This window comes from Olea europaea, chromosome 13 (assembly GCF_002742605.1).
Source record: "Olea europaea var. sylvestris chromosome 13, O_europaea_v1, whole genome shotgun sequence".
Taxonomy (NCBI): domain Eukaryota; kingdom Viridiplantae; phylum Streptophyta; class Magnoliopsida; order Lamiales; family Oleaceae; genus Olea; species Olea europaea.
The window spans coordinates 6560141-6578695 of record NC_036249.1 but is presented as its reverse complement, the minus strand read 5'-3'; the positions used below and the strand labels follow the sequence as shown (position 1 = coordinate 6578695).

General features: G+C 35.4%; 1 long non-coding RNA gene across 1 annotated transcript; it reads left to right on the top strand.

Moving 5' to 3' along the window:
• The first annotated feature begins 12618 nt into the window (after positions 1-12618).
• LOC111407431 lies at positions 12619-14995 on the top strand. The gene is made up of 3 exons (XR_002705109.1): positions 12619-13619; positions 13983-14181; positions 14274-14995. It is a non-coding gene; the product is annotated as an uncharacterized LOC111407431 (long non-coding RNA).
• The last annotated feature ends 3560 nt before the right edge of the window (positions 14996-18555 follow it).

Genomic DNA, 18555 nt, shown 5'->3' with positions numbered 1-18555 from the left:
AACACCAACCCATATAACTTTAATGAATAAACCCTATGTTTATTCAAGGTCCAAATTTAATGATATTTCTCAAGGTAGATGAATATACAAATATGTGCACAAAACAAATGAGAAAACAACAACTGAATAAGAGTTTCATTAAAACATCAAATGTACGTACAATAAAATTACATCATGGAACCAGGTCCCATTCTCACAACATGATCCTTAAAATTCTTTGGTGGCATGCCTTTAGTCAAAGGATCAGCAATCATTAACTCAGTGCTAATATGCTCAATGACCACTTTCTTCTCCTTAACACGTTCTCTAATGGCTAAGTATTTAATATCGATGTGTTTACTTTGACTACCACTCTTGTTGTTCTTAGCCATAAACACAGCAGCTGAGTTGTCACAGTACAATCTCAATGGCCTAGAAACTGAATCAATTATTCTAAGCTCGGACATGAAACTCTTCAACCATACACCATGTGAGGTAGCCTCAAAACAAGACACGAACTCGGCCTCCATAGTGGAAGTAGCAGTCAAGGTCTGCTTCGCGCTTCTCCAAGATATAGCTCCGCTAGCAAGCATGAAATTGTAACCAGATGTTGATTTTCGTGAATCAACACAGCCAGCAAAGTCTGCATCCGAGTAGCCAACCACTTCCAGATTGTCAGTCCGTCTGTACATAAGCATGTATTCTTTGGTCCCCTGAAGGTATCTTATTACTTTCTTTGCAGCTCGCCAGTGGTCCACGCCTGGATTACTCTGATATCTTCCTAGCATTCCAACAGCAAATGCAATGTCAGGCCTGGTACAGACCTGAGCATACATTAGGCTTCCAATGACTGAAGCATATGGAATGTTTTTATCTGTTCCTGCTCGAGCTCATTTTTGGGACATTGAGTTAAGCTAAACCTATCACCCTTCACAATAGGTGCTACACTAGCTGAACAGTCCTTCATCCAAAATCTCTCTAAAACTTTGTTAATATAGGTCTCTTGAAACAAGCTTAAAATGCCTTGAGATCTTTTTCTATGGATCTTAATGCCAATGACATAAGATGCCTCACCCATATCCTTCATATCAAAGTTCTTTGAGAGGAATTGTTTCACCTCATGTAGCAAACCCTTATCGTTGGTTGCAAGTAAAATATCATCCACATATAGAACAAGAAAATAAATCTTGCTCCCACTGACCTTCTGGTATATACAATGATCCATGACGTTCTCTTCAAAACTAAACGAAGTGACGACGTCATGGAATTTCAAATACCATTGACGGGAAGCTTGTTTTAATCCATATATGGATTTATTAAGCTCACAAACCAGGTGCTCACCACCACTAGAGGAGAATCCTTCAGGCTGTTTCATGTAAACCTCTTCCTCTAGATCACCATTAAGGAACGCCGTTTTCACATCCATTTGGTGCAAGTCTAAATCAAAATGGGCAACCAATGTCATAATTACTCGAAGGGAATCTTTCTTAGATACAAGAGAGAATGTTTCTGTGTAATCGATTCCTTCCCTTTGAGTGAATCCTTTGACAACGAGTCTTGCTTTATGTCTCTCAATGTTGCCTAGTAAGTCTTTCTTTGTTTTGAAAACCCATTTATATCCAATGGCTTTTACACCATCAGGCAACATGACGAGATCCTAGACTTTGTTAGATGCCATCGAATCCATCTCATCTTTCATGGCATTGTACGATAAACTTGATTCTTTACAATTCATGGCTTGTGAAAACGTTTCAGGATCATTTTCAACTCCAACATTGTAGTCAGACTCTTGTAGATACACAACATAGTCACTAGGAATCGTCGATTTTCTTATTCTAGTAGATCTTTTTAATGCTCCATCAATATTCTCCTGAGGAACAGGATCATTTTGTTCAGCAGACTATTCAATAGCTTCAGGCATCTGTTGAACTTCAGCATCTACTGGATCAGGCTCAATAGCTTGTGGAACTTCGTGGACCGATCTTTCATTATGCATTTGTACTCGAGGTGTATTGTTAACAACAATACTCAATCCATCACTTGAAGTGGTACACTGAGCACCTGAATGATCTTTCTCAAGACAAATGCCCTGGGATTGATCGCTCCCACTAATCAAGTCATTTACAAGAAATTTTGCATTTCTTGATTCCACAAACCTAGTGCTATGAGATGGACAGTAAAATCGTATCCTTTAGACCTTTCGACATATCCAACGAAATACCCACTTATGGTCCTTGGGTCCAACTTCCTTTCTTGTGGATTGTAGACTCTCACTTCAGACGGGCATCCCCAAACGCGTACATGTCACAAACTCGGTTTCCAACCCTTGAATAACTCAAAAGGTGTCTTTGGGACAGCCTTGGTTGGAACTCGATTTAATATGTACGCAGCTATCTTAAGAGCTTCAATCCATAAAGAATGAGGAAGCTTGGAGCTAGCAAGCATGCTTCGCATCATGTCCAATAATGTTCGATTTCTCTTTTCAGCTACTCCATTTTGGTCCGGAGAACCAGGCAAACTGTATTGGGCAACAATCCCATTCTCTCGAAGAAACCTCGCAAATGGGCCAATCGCTTGTCCACTCTCAGTGTATATACCATAGTATTCTCCACCTCTATCGGATCTCACGATCTTAATTTGTTTACCACATTGTTTTTCTACTTCAAATTTAAATACCTTAAAAGCATCTGGTGCTTCATTTTTACTGTTAAGCGAGTAGAGATACATGTATCGTGAGTAATCATCTATGAAAGAGATGAAGTATTTATCACGGTATGCTTCCATGTCTGGACTACAAATATCTGTGTGTATGATTTCCAATAATTCAGAGCTTCTCTTGGCACCCCTTTTCGACTTATTAGTTTGCTTTCCTTTAATGCAGTCTATACAAGTCTCAAAGTCTGTAAAATCTAGAGTACTAAGTACCCCATCATTCACCAACCTTTTAATTCTGTCAATGGAGATGTGTCCCAATCTCCGATGCCGCAACATAGAAGACTCTTCATTCACAACACATTGTTTAGTGCCAATATTTTCATGAATGTGCATGGTAGTATGGGTGTCATCGTTTTGCAAATTAATAAGAAAAAGACCATCAGACAAAGCACCACATCCAATAACATCAGATTTATAAAATAAATTAAATCCAGAGTCTGAAAAGTTAAAGGAATAACCAACTAATACAAGTCTGGAAATTGAAATCAAATTCCTAGAAAAACTGGAAATATAAAAGGTTTTTTCTAAATTTAAAATGAAACCACTACTTAAAACCAATATGTACGTGCCACTGGCCTCCACATGTGAGGGCAACTTATTTCCTGAATAGATGCTACGCTCACTTCCCACTGGTTTCCGCAGGTTTCGCAAGTCCTGCAATGAATTGGTCACATGGATCGTAGAACCAGAATCAATCCACCATGTATTATGATTAACATCAATCATATTGGATTCATAACAAACAAGTGAGAGTTGAGTACCTTTTTTGTCAAGCCACTTCATGAACTTGGAGCATTGCTTCTTAAGGTGCCCCTTCTTCTTGCAAAAGAAGCACACAATATCCTTCTTAATGTCCTTTTGAGGATGGATTTTTCCCTTCCCCTTGTCCTTAGCCTGATCTTTCTTCTTCTTTCCTGGAGTTGTCAAAAATACCTTTTCCTTCTCACATTCCTCCATAATTAGTCTGCCCTCTTCTTGAACACACACGGTCAGCAACTCATTAATGAACCATTTATCTTTATGTGTGTTATAGGGTATCTTGAATGGGCCATATTGTTGAGGCAAAGTGCAAAGGATAAAGTGAACTAGGAATGATTCAGACATCTCAACTTCCAACGCCTTGAGTTGGGCTGCTATATCTCTCATGCGCATGATATGATCGCGCACACCCTTAATGCCAGTGAGCTTCAAAGATGAAAACTGCATAATGAGGGTGCTGGCCATCGCTTTATCTGAAGTGACAAATTGTTCGTCAATGGCCTTAAGCAAATCTTGGACTTTGTCATACTGCTCGACGAAGCCCCTAATATCAGCAGATATTTTCGTCTTTATAAACATAACGGAGAGGCGACTAGATCGCTCCCACTTTTCATAAAGTTGAACTTCTTCTGGAGTGCTAGTAGCAGTTACTGTAGGGGGCGCATCCTTCCTTATGGCGTAATCAATGTCCATCCATCCCAAGTGAAGGAGAATTCTCTCCTTCCAGACCTTATAATTGTCCCCTTTCAGCTCGGGAACATCACATTTCATATCAGAGAAATTAACGGGTTGACTTGCTGCAATAAATCAAACATTCATGCTTGTGTTACAAATTTGAAGCTAAAATAACATATAACATGTTTTACCAATGTAAAAACATGCAAAACATAAATCTAGTGACATAAAACTTGCCTATGGCCTAAAGTTCTAATTCAATTAGATTTATCTTAATTTCACAATAAAACTATCAAATTATGTTCCCTTTTCTAATTCCTGTGGGCAAATTAGAAAATATAATTTGATATTTTATCCTAATTAATCACACATAATACGATAAAAATTCCTGTGGGATAAGATTTATCATATCATGTATGATTAATCACAATTAATGTTTGTTCTCCAAATTTGATCCCAAATGAACCTTAATATATAATTTTAATTAATTAAAGATGCTGTGGCTATTCCCTAATTAATTAAAACTATATGGATCACCAAACATTAACTAAATTCTTAGGTTCAAACTATTGCTAAATCATAAGTAATACAATTGGACATTAATGTACTAATATTATTCAACTCAAATATTGCATGAATAAAACAATAAACTATTCACACAAATAACAAAAATAAATAATATAAGCACATAAATATCCATTTTAAATTCATAAAGAGCCTTCTTATTAGAATTAATTTTTAATGTGTAAAAAAATTATTTAACAGATAATGTATGCATAATAAATCACAAAATTTATACATACAAAAACATAAATAAATAAGTTTAGTACATGGGAAAACAAAATCATACAAATTCAAATATTTCGGCTGACACACGTACAAGGCTTTGTCCAACATTCCATTTCTATATGATGAAGTTGGCAGCATTTATTGCTCTTCATGCAAGTTGATAGCCTTTACTTCATTTCATGCAAGTTGATAGCCATTAATTTTCATGCAAGTGGGCAGCCATTAATTTTTCATGCAAGTGGGCCCTATTGCTAGAAACTAATGATGTCTCTCTGCATGCATAAGATTTGAAAGTGTTTTTTTTTTTTTAAAGTCGTCTTCAACCTCCGTCGGGTCGAAATGACCCGGTTCCAACCCAAATGAAAGACCCGGTTATATCTCAAGATTCCGACCACCAAATTTTGAAATTTTTTTTATCAAAATTCTCAGAAATCAATTTCCTAATGATTCCTAATATCAGTTTCTATAAAAACGATTAAATCAAAAACCATATTTTTCAACAGAAAGTATACAGGTTGAGAGCAAACAAGGCAGAGGCAAAACAAAAGCTCTGATACAAATGTAAGTCTATTTAAGCGATCTAAACATGCTTTAATCAACAAAATAGCATTTAGATCAATGCAGAATAAATTGGATCGAAAAACGTACCTCCCGCCATTGTTGTTGTTAACACACTTTCTCAAACTTGTAGGTGGTGTTTGACTTCGGGTTAAGGCTTTTCTATGCCCTTTTTCTCACTGCTTAGATGGTGTATGCAGACTGAACGTGAAAATGAGCTTAGGGACCTTCCGAATGGATCTCAACGCCTTTTAAAATGCTCTTTCCATCACAGAGCGGTTATACACGTCCATGGGTGGTTACTAAACATGATTTTAAACGTTAGGTTAACTGCTTTCATAGTGGGACATGGGATATGTGGACCACTCTTAAGTTGGTTATAATCCAACATATGACACTACAATGTTTACATATACATGCTTACATAAGCAAAAAAGGTAATCCTACCCTACTTTTGGGCTTCAATATTTTCCTTTAGACTATATTGTAAATAGACATTATTTGTCACTTTCTATATATGTCAGAATAATGGTCTTGTCTTGTGATTAGTTGATTTATTTTCAATTTCTTTTGTGGGTATTTAATTGGTGTGACGGGGTTGGATTGTGATGTGTCATATTTATGTATGATCCGACCATATCAAAACCTCGGGCTTGAGGTCATGATAACCCTAAGAACTCACATTTGGTCAAACATCCTCGAGCCCGTGTGATGAGGCTCTACCTCGTGATCGAGGTTATGATAATATCAAGCACTCTCCTTGGGTCAAAACATCCTTGAGCTCGTGTGGCAAGGCTCGAGGTCGACCACTCTCCTTGGGCCAACTCATCCTTGGGCCCTTTGTGATTGGGCTTGAGGCCCTTGGGCATTTGCGCCTCTCATTACACTTTTCCCCTCTCTCTATCAAGCACACTAACCTTGAAGGACTCAACTACCACAGCCATAGTGTTATCCAACTATAACAATTCTATAGTTTCAACGAAATTCTAATATCTGGCTTTCACCAGACTTCGCGTCATTTCTAATATCTGGCTTTCACCAGACTTCGCGTCATTCTAGACTCTTTAATAGATAAGGTATCCAAGTGATCCAATCTTATTAGAATAGCACTGTTTAACTCTATAAACATAAGTTCTCGATTCGTTATTCAAGCCTTTACATTTAGCTCATAATCTCATGTTTATATTTTTCCATCACTAATTTAGGTATCGAAGGGGCAACAAAGACATAACTTGAAGCTTTTGTTTTGGTTTCTAGAAGTCTTGTTTCATTCTCTAACTTTATCATCAAGCTCGAGTATCAATAACTCAAGCTTTATCATTGGGTTCGGATTATGGAAGTTCTGTTCACGCTCAAACTTTGTCATCGAGCTTCGATTACGAAAGTCCTATTTGTGCTCATTCTTAGTTTTCAAGCTCGGGTATTCACAAGTTCAGATTTTCGGTAATACCATTGGTGTTGTCTATGACAAATGCTACTAAAAGCCATGGTCAATAAACGTTCAGGACCTCCTCCAACAAGTTCATCTACTTCAGTTTAGCCCCAAACTGGAATCCTCCAATCCCTCTAGTGATGCTGTCGAGGGTACCAACACCTCAATTTGTAGTTGTTATTTAAGGGCATTTAAAGAGCTCTGTTAACAAGTTACTCTGCAGACTCAACTATTAAGAAAATAGAACATGCCTCCAGTGTCAATACCCAAGGTCATTTTTATGGTTGATGCTCCAGCTCAAAGCCCTTGTCCTACTTTTAACAATGGTGGTATAGGGTTCTCTAATGAACCACGACCTCTCCCATGACCTCGGTTTCAAGGTCTATAACCATGACCTCGAATAAACTCACCACAATCATTTAGGATAGAATAATAGTTGGCCTTGCTAGAACACTCCAGGCTAGACTGCGTCTCACCCCGAACACTCTATTCACTCTCGAGATTTTAACATTTCTCCTATTGGCCATATTCAAATATCCTCAAATAAAGGAGTATGATGGAACTATAGACCTAATCAACCACCTCAATGTATATACCAACTTCATGAACGTGCAAGTTGCTCTAGATCTGGTGATGTGCAAAGCCTTTCGTAGACATTGACTAATGCTGCTAGGGATTTATTCTCTACAGTGAACCCAATTCCATTCCTATATTTTCATATCTAACTAACAAATTATCTACCTTCTTCGCAAGTAACAAATGCATTAGGAAGCGATATCTATCATAAAGCTCTACCAGGGACAGAATTAGACTTTATGTGATTTCATGGCAAGATTAAACACAGAAAGGCTTTAGATTCTCTACCTATATATTACAGCTATTGTCCACATACTCACTGATGCTGTAAAATGTGAGTCATTCAAGATGTCTTTTTGAAAAACTCTACTTAAGTTCAAGATCAAGTTTCTAGCGTAGGATTAAAAATACATCAATATGGAAGAGACCATGTATCTAAAGAAAGGTGGCTCGACTACTGAGAAGTTCAAGCACAAAAGACAACATAAGCCCTACATCGGACATGATAGTGCCTTGGGTAAACACAAGTTAGACCCTCCTCCAACATCTTTCACAGCACGAGCCTAATATAGGATATGATAGTGCCCTAGGTAAAAAAAAGTCTGACCCTCATTCAACATCTTTCACATCTTGAGGTCAACATTCCTGATGGAGATAAAAGACCTCAAGAAACTAAAATGGTCTTAAAGATTAAGAGCTCCCTAAGATGCCAGAGATAAGAGTAAGTTCTACGAATTCCATCGAGATCATGGACATATGACAGACACTTGAGATTGAGTCATTGATATAAAAGGGTTTCCTCAAGGCTTATGTCAGTAACAAAAAAAGGCTTGAGAATGACAACCCCCAGGAAAGAGCAACCAAGGGTATTAGTTTCGATCAACACCAAATTTAATCAATAAAAGGTTTGTCCCAATGAAAGAACTCGCAGACATCATCTTTGTAGCCGATAAACTTGTAACAATAGTAGGTCACCCGACCTTATTTAGTAGTTGTTTAGATTATTTCTTTTATTTTATGTTCATGGACTTACATTGCCCATTTTCTTCATTTAGTTGTTTGGTCATGCGTGCCCGTATTTGCTTTTAACATTAGTTAGTACAAAATATATCTCCGTTAGTCTTGACGTCATCAAGATATGATTCCACAACAAATTTGTTCGTTGCTTTCATGATGTTGATTAAAAATCAAGCCTTGTCCTATGCAAAGGCTCGACATGCAAGCACCTCGAATCTTGTCCCGTGCAAGAACTTCAAGCCTTGCCCTGTGTATGCACTTAAAGTCTTGATATGTGAAAGTTCTTAAAGCCTTGTCCCACTCTAACATTTAAACCTTGTCCCGTGCAAGCACCTCAAACCTTACCTTGCACAAGAATCTCAAGCTTTTCCTTGAACGAGCAACTTAAGCCTTGTCTTATGCAAGCATATCAAGACTTTTCCCGAGTAGGCATCTCAAGCCTTGTTCTACACAAATACCTCAAACATTATCCCATGTAGATACCTTCAACTTTGTCACGAGCAAACACCTCGAGCCTTGCTCGGAGCAAGCACCTCAAGCATCCCCCCCCCTTCCGACATAAGTATCGCATGTCTTACCTTGAGCAATCTCCTCAAGTCTTACCTTTAGTAATCACCTTATGTAAAACATCTCAAGCCTTGTTCCGAGCAACTTTCCCAAGTCTTATTTCAAACAAGCACATTAAGCCTTCCCTCTCCCACTCAAGAACCTCATGCATTTCCCATGCAAGCATTAGAAATCAATCTATACAAGGTGTTTGCCTGAGCATACAACCTTCATCTCTACTTTGAGCAATTTTCACATTTACCTCGACTTTGTTTTAGTAATTTTAGTGTTGAAGGGACAACGAGGACACACTTGGACGACTTTGTTTTAGGTTCTAAAGGTCCTATTCATGATCGAGCTTTATCATCGAGCTTAGGTATTGATAGCTCAAGCTTTCTTATTAGGCTCTGGTTATGGAAATTATGTTCATGCTCAAACTTTGTCATTGGGCTTAGGTTATGAAAGTCTTGTTCGTGTTTATTCTCAAACTTTAAGCTTGGGTATTTACGGGTGCAGATTTTGGTAGCATTAGGTTATATTATGGTAAGGATGGGGTTTTAAATTGGGGGAAAGGGATATTTGGTGCAGCGTGGACGTTTTCAAGATTTTGGGAGCCATAAAGGATTTTGGAAAGCTGCTCAAGCTGGTCATGGGCTTTCGTGGTGAGTAGGGCCTCCAATTGCATAACTTGTTTTAAAGAACAATATTTGTTCTATTCTACCTTATACAATTTAACTCCACTAATGAAATTTCGATATACGAAATTTTATGGATATATAATTATATGATGCTCTAAAAGAATTTCAGGATTGGACAATAATGACCTAGACTCCTGAATGCTAAAAACTTGCAAATGAAATGCATCTATTGTAATGATTTTCCTATTCTATTAATGAAAAAAGGGAAAAAGTGACAATAAAGCAAACAAGATTATTCAAGAACATAAATTAATTAAACTATTTGATCTTTGAATTGAAAATAATCAAATTATAAGGTTTACCTTCATCCTTAAACAAGAAGCATCTAGCCTAGCACGTTTCTAAAGATATGACAAGAAAAATAATGAGAAAAATATCGCCCTTAATGTATATGAATACAAGAAATATTTGAAAGCAATTTCTTGTTCTTGATCTTCAATCCCAAGCCTTGATTCCCCACGTTTTTTATGTAAGTTGCCTTGAATTCCTTTCTAGTTTTTTCTTCTAATTGGCCTCTTGTAATTGAAAGATTCTAATGTTATGATGTGATAAGAGATGCATATGAGAGGGGTCTTCAGTGGTTTCTCACATTCTCTTCTTAAAGAGGAGCCAAAATTAGGTTACGATACTCATCAATATTGGTTTCCAAAAAGGTGTTTGATTTAAAGAAGGAAATTACCCATTTTTAGAAAAATTGCCCATGTGATCGCATTGGTATAGGAGTTGCTGTCGTGGTGGCTCAGTGATTTGGCCTCGAATTTTCAAAAAACAGGGGGTGCGATCACACCATAGAGAGGGATGTGATCACACCATAGAAAGTTTACAAAAATTGTAGTTTGATAGCTAAACTTGCTTCATTGTTCACTTGATCATTTCATCGATCAGTTTTCATCATTTGTCTTCTAATCTCATCCAATTGATTTCGTATAGTCTTCGATCATTATTCTTTAGTTCGAATCAAGTTTTAGATACTTGCAATTTAGTCCCCAAACTCTAAAAATCTGCATTTTCCTTGATTTTCGTTCCTTTATTCTAAATTCACTTCCAATTGTTGAATTTTACCTAACAAACAATATATAAAAGAGTTTAAGATATAATTAATTAAAAGTACTCCCATATATGCATTTGCTTCTAAGAACAAAACGGCATCGTTTTACTTTCATTTCTTTATTGAACGACGTCATTTTCTCCTCCTTGATATCTTCTCTGACATGCCAAATTGAATGCATTTTAACTTTTACATCTTTTCCATTCCTTTCACCTCTTCTTTACTCTTTCTCCATTACCCCATGGTACCGGCTATAGGTCTTTACTCCTCCTCCATTTTCCCCATGCTACAAGTACCAACCATCCCAAAGATTCTAATTTTTGTCGCAGGGTTTCAAGTTCTCATCATCTGATATAAAAGACTAAGAGCGATATTGGTCGAAATATAACGAAGTGAAAGTCTTATTTGACGGTTTTTCTGATAAAAAAATGATCATTTCCCTTTACATTTGATACATTTATAATTTGTTCAACATATTTGCATCTAGAACTTTCTAAAAAAAAAAATTTAATTTGATAAATTTAATTTTGAATTTTTTTTTTTCAATTTGGAATGTTTCGATTGTTCTGTTTCTTGATTGTTTATATTATGGCAGAGAATTGCAGTAGTAAGATGGGGAACAGTGATTATTTTGATATTAGAGTTTGAAAATGGAATGTGTTAAGTCGTTCATTTTTGTGGTTGAATTGTCAAATTTGCTTTTGCTATTTAATCAAATATGTGATTTTTAATTTTATTTATTTTTTGGAATTTTGTAGTTTGCTGTTGAATTATGTTTGGCTAATATTTTGTTGAAATTTGTATTTGTTTATCTGTGTATAAGCATCGAAAAAATTATCAAACGTATCATTTCGATTAAAAATCACTTGCTTTTCCTACTTATTTGCTTTTCTCCCCATCTTTTGATTTATAAGTTTCTTTACATTCACTTGCCACGAAAAAAATACTTTTACAGGAAGAAAAGCTGCTGATAAGGAATTTCATTATATCAACAAAGATATTCTTCTTTTTATTTGTTGTCCTTCCTTATCTCCTTGCTCTCGCCTTATTTTCATTTTTACAGCTATCCTATTTTATGCATGTTCAGTCTTCATGTTGACCTTTTTGAGATATGAATAGATTAGTTTCAAAACACTATGATATTTACTTCTAAAGGAACGAAATGAGTACTTGTATGTTTTAATTTATGATTATATTTTTTGTATAGAGAAAACGACATTTTGATGATTCTTTGATCAATTTGAGCCATACCTTCGTGGGTTGTAATTTTCAAGAATTTTTTAATTTTACTTGTTGCATAGATTGACGTGGTAGGTTACAATAAAAATGGTAGCCACTGCTGCAACTTTTGCCTTCCTAGCAATAGCTTCTTCCGCTGTCGACCTTGTCAAGCACTATGTTTTGTGCTGATAAGACCATTGTCGAAGAACACTTACACTACGATAAATAGAGCAGTGGCAGAGCTATTGTGTCTCGAGCTCGTTTGGCTGGTTGATAGGTGGACTAGAGTTAAGTTGAAGAAATCTAAGCTTACTATTCCATTTTTTATATTACATCATTTGTTGATTGCAAAGCTTATTTCTTACATATTTTCAAATTTTCGCAGTCTCCGATCTCTATTATGTTTGAAGAACAGATATGTAATTGAAAGTCGAGATCATAGTAAACGTAATTCCGAATATCTAGTATCTTAAATAAAGTTAGTTATTGCCATTAAGAGTGATAATATAGTTGGTGATACACCTTGGAAATTTCAATCACTAAATATAAAAATTGTTGGAAATACACATGTTTTTACTGGTGATAAAGAGGGGAAGTAAGCTTCTTCCGCTGTCGACCTTGTCAAGCACTATGTTTTGTGCTGATAAGACCATTGTCGAAGAACACTTACACTACGATAAATAGAGCAGTGGCAGAGCTATTGTGTCTCGAGCTCGTTTGGCTGGTTGATAGGTGGACTAGAGTTAAGTTGAAGAAATCTAAGCTTACTATTCCATTTTTTATATTACATCATTTGTTGATTGCAAAGCTTATTTCTTACATATTTTCAAATTTTCGCAGTCTCCGATCTCTATTATGTTTGAAGAACAGATATGTAATTGAAAGTCGAGATCATAGTAAACGTAATTCCGAATATCTAGTATCTTAAATAAAGTTAGTTATTGCCATTAAGAGTGATAATATAGTTGGTGATACACCTTGGAAATTTCAATCACTAAATATAAAAATTGTTGGAAATACACATGTTTTTACTGGTGATAAAGAGGGGAAGTAGTTTTGCAGTTGCTATAGCAGCAACAGCCGGTGAAGTATCTGATTTCATTTTGGTGTGGATCAAACCTAGATCTTGAACTAGCCCTGCATTTCAATTTTCAATGGAAGATGAGAGGGCAAGGCAAGAAGCAGCTATAAAGAAGGTTGCAAAAGAAGCTGCACAGCAGGAAAATTGTTAACATTCTGCATTACAGGATGCTACCATATTTGAAAATGTGGACACCAGAACGACTTAATCTGAAAATGAAACAAAAGACCTAATGGTTAAACTCTCTTTTACACTTCATGCCTTGGATTTTCTAAGTTTTATTTGTTTGCAATAGTGGTAAGACTACAATGGCAGTGAGTTTCAATTTTGATGATGATTTTCCATATGTCAAAATTGTAAGTGATTTTATATGTTCGTGCTGAGCATTTATATATTTGTTTTCATTATTTCCTCTCATATTCTTATTCTTTTATGTGTTTCTGATTTTAATTTGTTTCTTTGTTAGATATCTGCTGATTTGATTATTGGCTTACTGAACAAAGAAAATGTGCTCAGCTTGTCAAGGTTCTGTCTTTTGTCCTAACTCTGAACTGCTTAACTATGTTTAGTACAATTCAAATTAAATACGTAATTTACATAATTTTCCTCCATTTTCGAAAGGATGACTTGCTTGTTTTTATATTAAAATATTTATATAAATATCTATGGATAGAATTATCTAAGCCTTATCTTCAATAAACTTGATGTCAAGTATGTGACTCATGCTTTTTTAAATGAATCCTCGATTAGTGCCCCTTGGGTAGATCTTCATTTTCTTTTCAGTAATTCTATTTTTTCTGTTCATGTTTTTAATATTCTCTAGAATATTTAACTTAATAAATATATTTTGGTCACATTTAAGTAAATGTTTGATACGTTTTGTGATAGGTATTCGATGATGTTTATAAGTCACAACTACACATAATTATCCTCGATGATATTGAAAGGTAACTATTGTTGACTCTACCATTCTTGCGTAATCTTTGTTATTAACTGCACTCTGTTGGAGTATGTTGCCATTGAACTCCGATTTTTGGATGTGATTTCTCAAACATTGTTGGTGCTCATGTAACGAATTATTTTGAAGGTAAATTATAAATACATTACTGCTCACGATTTAACTCTCCTTTGCTTCTTAGTTCATCTAATATTATTGTATCTCTTATCTAATCTTTGTAGGGGAAAAACATCCATGTCTTTGGAACTATAAGTTAGGTAACTTTCTTAGATTCAAATAGCGTCGAATCACACCAACACCACATATGGCTCACGGTCACGGACACTGCATCGCCATGTAGAATGCAGCTTGGGTCAACAAAAATTTTGGAAAAAACCGGATGCACATAACAATTTTTCACAGAAAGATTAGAGACACTCACAAGATGGTGGACCCCATGCGTATTAAAATATTACAAAAAAAAACCCAACCACCCTCTATGTGTGTGTTCTGTACCAATTCTGTAGCCACCATTTCTGTAAGTGTAGCTTTGCTCAAAAATTTTCTCACCAAAAAAAGTCCAAAAATCACTGTCGAACTTATGTGCCCTCTGCAAAACAAACTATAGCCAGACCATAATCCAATATTCTATATATGTTGATTCGTATTTTCATATCATCGCCACATACCAATCTTGAAATCCGACTCCCTCTTTGAGATTTAGATGGATCATTTGAGATATTGCAGTTAAAGATCATAGCAAATATAAGCCAAATTTGTAAATCATTTACAGCAAAAACTTGCCTGAAATTCTTGTAATGCAGTAAACAAGAGCAAAGATCATGCCACTAGATGCCCAAGCAATACCTTTGTAAAGATGTGAAAAAGAATTGGGAAACGTAAGGCTACGGTTGGTTTGGCGTTTTTGGGTCATTTTTCGTTTTTCGTTTTCGAAAACACAGAAAACGCGTTTTGTCCATCGTTTTCGAAAATGCAATTTCGAAAACGAGTTAAAATTTATAACTGAAAATGCGAAACTACTTTTTATCATTTTGAGCGTTTTCAATTATAAATTTCCAAAATGCGGAAAAACGTTCAAAACGCTCCCTTTTCGAGAAAAACTAAAAATCGTTTTGAAACCGAAAATGGAAAATGGAAAACTAAACCAGTCCCACCCTAATTGTCTTGGAAAATGGAGAGCAAAATCCGGGTAAAGTTTTTTGGAAAGGTTGAAAGGAGAAACGTTGAGTGTGTTAAATGTGAAATAAAAAGTAAACTAATAAAGCGATGCAGTTTTGTAACGAGAAATAAAGGCAATAAAATAAATATAAAAATAAAAATAAAATGGAAATCGAAATGGATTTAAACACTGTTACAGCAACAATGACTTTAGGATTGACTCTTTTATAATATAGCGACGATATAAAAAGGTAAATCCTAAAGTCACTGTTCCTGTAACAGATTTTAAATCCAGCAAGACATTCATCAAAATACCGAATGCTTGTTGGCATGGTGGACTTGATTTTTTCTGATGTTGTTCAGCCTGATCAAGTTTGCTTTCTCTGTAGTTCTGCATATTTTCTTTTGATAGGAAGTACGGAAAATTTTTATGGGGGAAGTAACTCAATTTAAGCTTATTTTTATTTTTGTGTATGTATATCAAAATGAAGCTTCTCCTTTATATGATCAATATGAGATTGGCTATTACAACTTGAGATATTTTGGGGGTGCTAAGGGGCCAATGATTTTGTTATTCTTACATCGTAGTTTTATCGAATGGTCGAAACGGATATTGAAAAAAGTTAAAATTGCATCAAACGTACGTCTCTAAAAAGATATCTACCTTGTCTTTCTTTTAAATTTTTTAAATTATTTTATTAACGTTTATTATTTTTGCACAACAAATTTCTCAATATAATTTACATCATTTTATTAGCAAATTTTAAATGGAGCATGGCGTAAAATTTTTTTAGGATAAATTAAATGCAATTTAAATTACTTTCAAATTAAATTTGAATTTCATTTACTTCCTAGATTGAATTTGAATTTAATTTCAATTTATTTACTTCCTACATTCAACTTGATTTTTTTTACCGTCAGCTCAGCATTTGTCAACGCGATGGTAAACAATAATAAACAAGTAACAAAATTCATTTGATATTATTGATAATGATATAATTATATGACGTTTTCAAAGTATCAAGATATGTAGACTACAATTGTAGTAGCATATTGACTTGTTTTTATTAATATTATATATATTTTTTGTGGACTATAATTGTAGTAGTGTATTGACTTGTTTTTATTAATATTATATATTTGTTTTTTAAAAATTACATTTTAATTTCTGACCCTACAGTGCAAAATGTCTGAGTCCATCCCTGTCTACCCAGCATTGCTTTTGGCTCTATTGACATCACGCTGGTGGAGGCATCACCAACCAAACAATCGTCTAGCTTTAAGTGATAACTGGAAAGCATTCACGCAACTAACATGTAAAGGTGACAGTAGATCTGTACCATCCAAATTCTGTCTTAGATGTGCTATAGGCAAAAAATTTAGATGAGGAATCTACATTGTCAATCCCTCAAGTCAGTATAGAGATCAAGTAAAATGTTATAGAATCAATCTCTAAAAGGAAACCTAATCACACAAAAAAGGCACTCATGGAAGGAAACTTACCATAACTCGATAAAGAGTCGTGCGAAGATGTGGAATCAAGGCTCGCCCAATCTTTGTTCCACGCCGATTCCTTTCCTACAAATATGCATGCACCAATAACCTCATAGACTTTGTGAGACAATTGACTTAACCGTTAGCGTATCAACAGTCTCCTGCCTTTGTCTTAGTCTAATGATCATTTTGCTAACGGTTTTTGTCCAAGAATGCACGTAGCATATTGGTATGCAAATGCGTAGTTGAAGATACATTGACAGCAAGGCCTTGGGGATTTTTGGAGCCGAGAGTAATGAATTCCATTCAGATAGCACCAAATGTATCAACAGGAGGATTGAACAAGAATAATATTTTCTCTTTATTAAGCTAATTAACAAGATTTTAAATGTGTTAATTTCATTAATGGTAACTGAAATTCAAATAAAAATTTAAAATGGTCATCAAAGTTAGGGTTGGGCAAATCTCCCGAACCGAACCGACCGAACCGAACCCGAACCGAACCGATCCGAACCCGACGGTTCTTGTCAAATTAAATACCCGAACGGGTATCTGAATTGAAAACCGATGGGTACGGTTCGGTTCTAGACCAAGAACCGAAGAACCGAATAAGAACCGAATCTTTCTAATTTTTTTTTTATATTGAGTAAATCAAATTATTTTAATTTTAATTTTTTCTAAACAAATTAACAAATTAATGATTTCTAAATCCAAATTTTTGGCCCAATAATTTGTTTCATTTCTAATTTTTTAATTTTTGGCCCAATTACCCATTTTATTGTTTCATTTCTTAGCCAAACAAGATCAAATCCACTAAATAACCCTAAACACCTACAATAAAGTGCATAACGTTGTCTCGACTCTCGCACTCACTCTCGCAGCCTATCTAATATTCCAAAACCTATACAATCGTCGGCCGACACTCTGACCTCCGATCGCGATCCGAACCGAACCGAATGGAACCGAACCCGAACGGTTCCATAATTATATTTGGACCCGACGGTTCCATTTACTAGATACCCGAAAAGTTTGGTTCGGTTCGGTTCTAAAGAGAACCGAACCGAACCGACCCGCGCCCACCCCTAATCAAAGTATTGTTGTAGCCCATTTAATCACTGTACTAAACGTGTTGATGCATACTTGGTCACTTCGTTAGCTTCATTGATGCCATGTTACTGTGAAGTAGTTATTAGACATCCACGTGGACTAATGGCCGTTAAATGAATATTCCTTATAGGTGGCCTCCTTTTTTTAACTTTGTCGTAAACTTTTTTCAAATTTATTAGCGATGAAAATAGAGTTATGGTTAAAGGGTGCAATTTGAGGTAAATGTGAGGTTTTTCTTCGTAAGAGTCGCATATTTGTTTGGAAGATATGAACTTCTACAATATGTACACAATGATCGTTAATCGATGTCAATGCTTAATGGGTCGACATTGGATTTGGATTGAATGTTTCCAAATAAGTGACCAATTATGTAATATTAATTTTAATGACAAAATAAGTTACTTTTATAATTAATTTTACAATTTTGGGCAACCATTTGGGAAGTTATCTCAATTATATAAAGTAAAATATCTTTCATAAGAAAAGTACATAAAAGATCTATCATAGTAGTTTAGCAAAAAGAAGAAGGATTCGTTTGATTGCAAGAATGAAATTTGGGAGGAAAAAAAGCGAATTTCAGGAACAAAAATGCTATTTGTACATCACTTTTTTCATATCAATTTTCACACTCATCTCATAAAGGTGGGGTCCACTATTATTTTAATTGTGGACCCCACCCACCCACTTGCATGTGTATGTGCTGTGAAAATTGATGTGGAAAAAAGTGTACAAGTAGAATTGTCC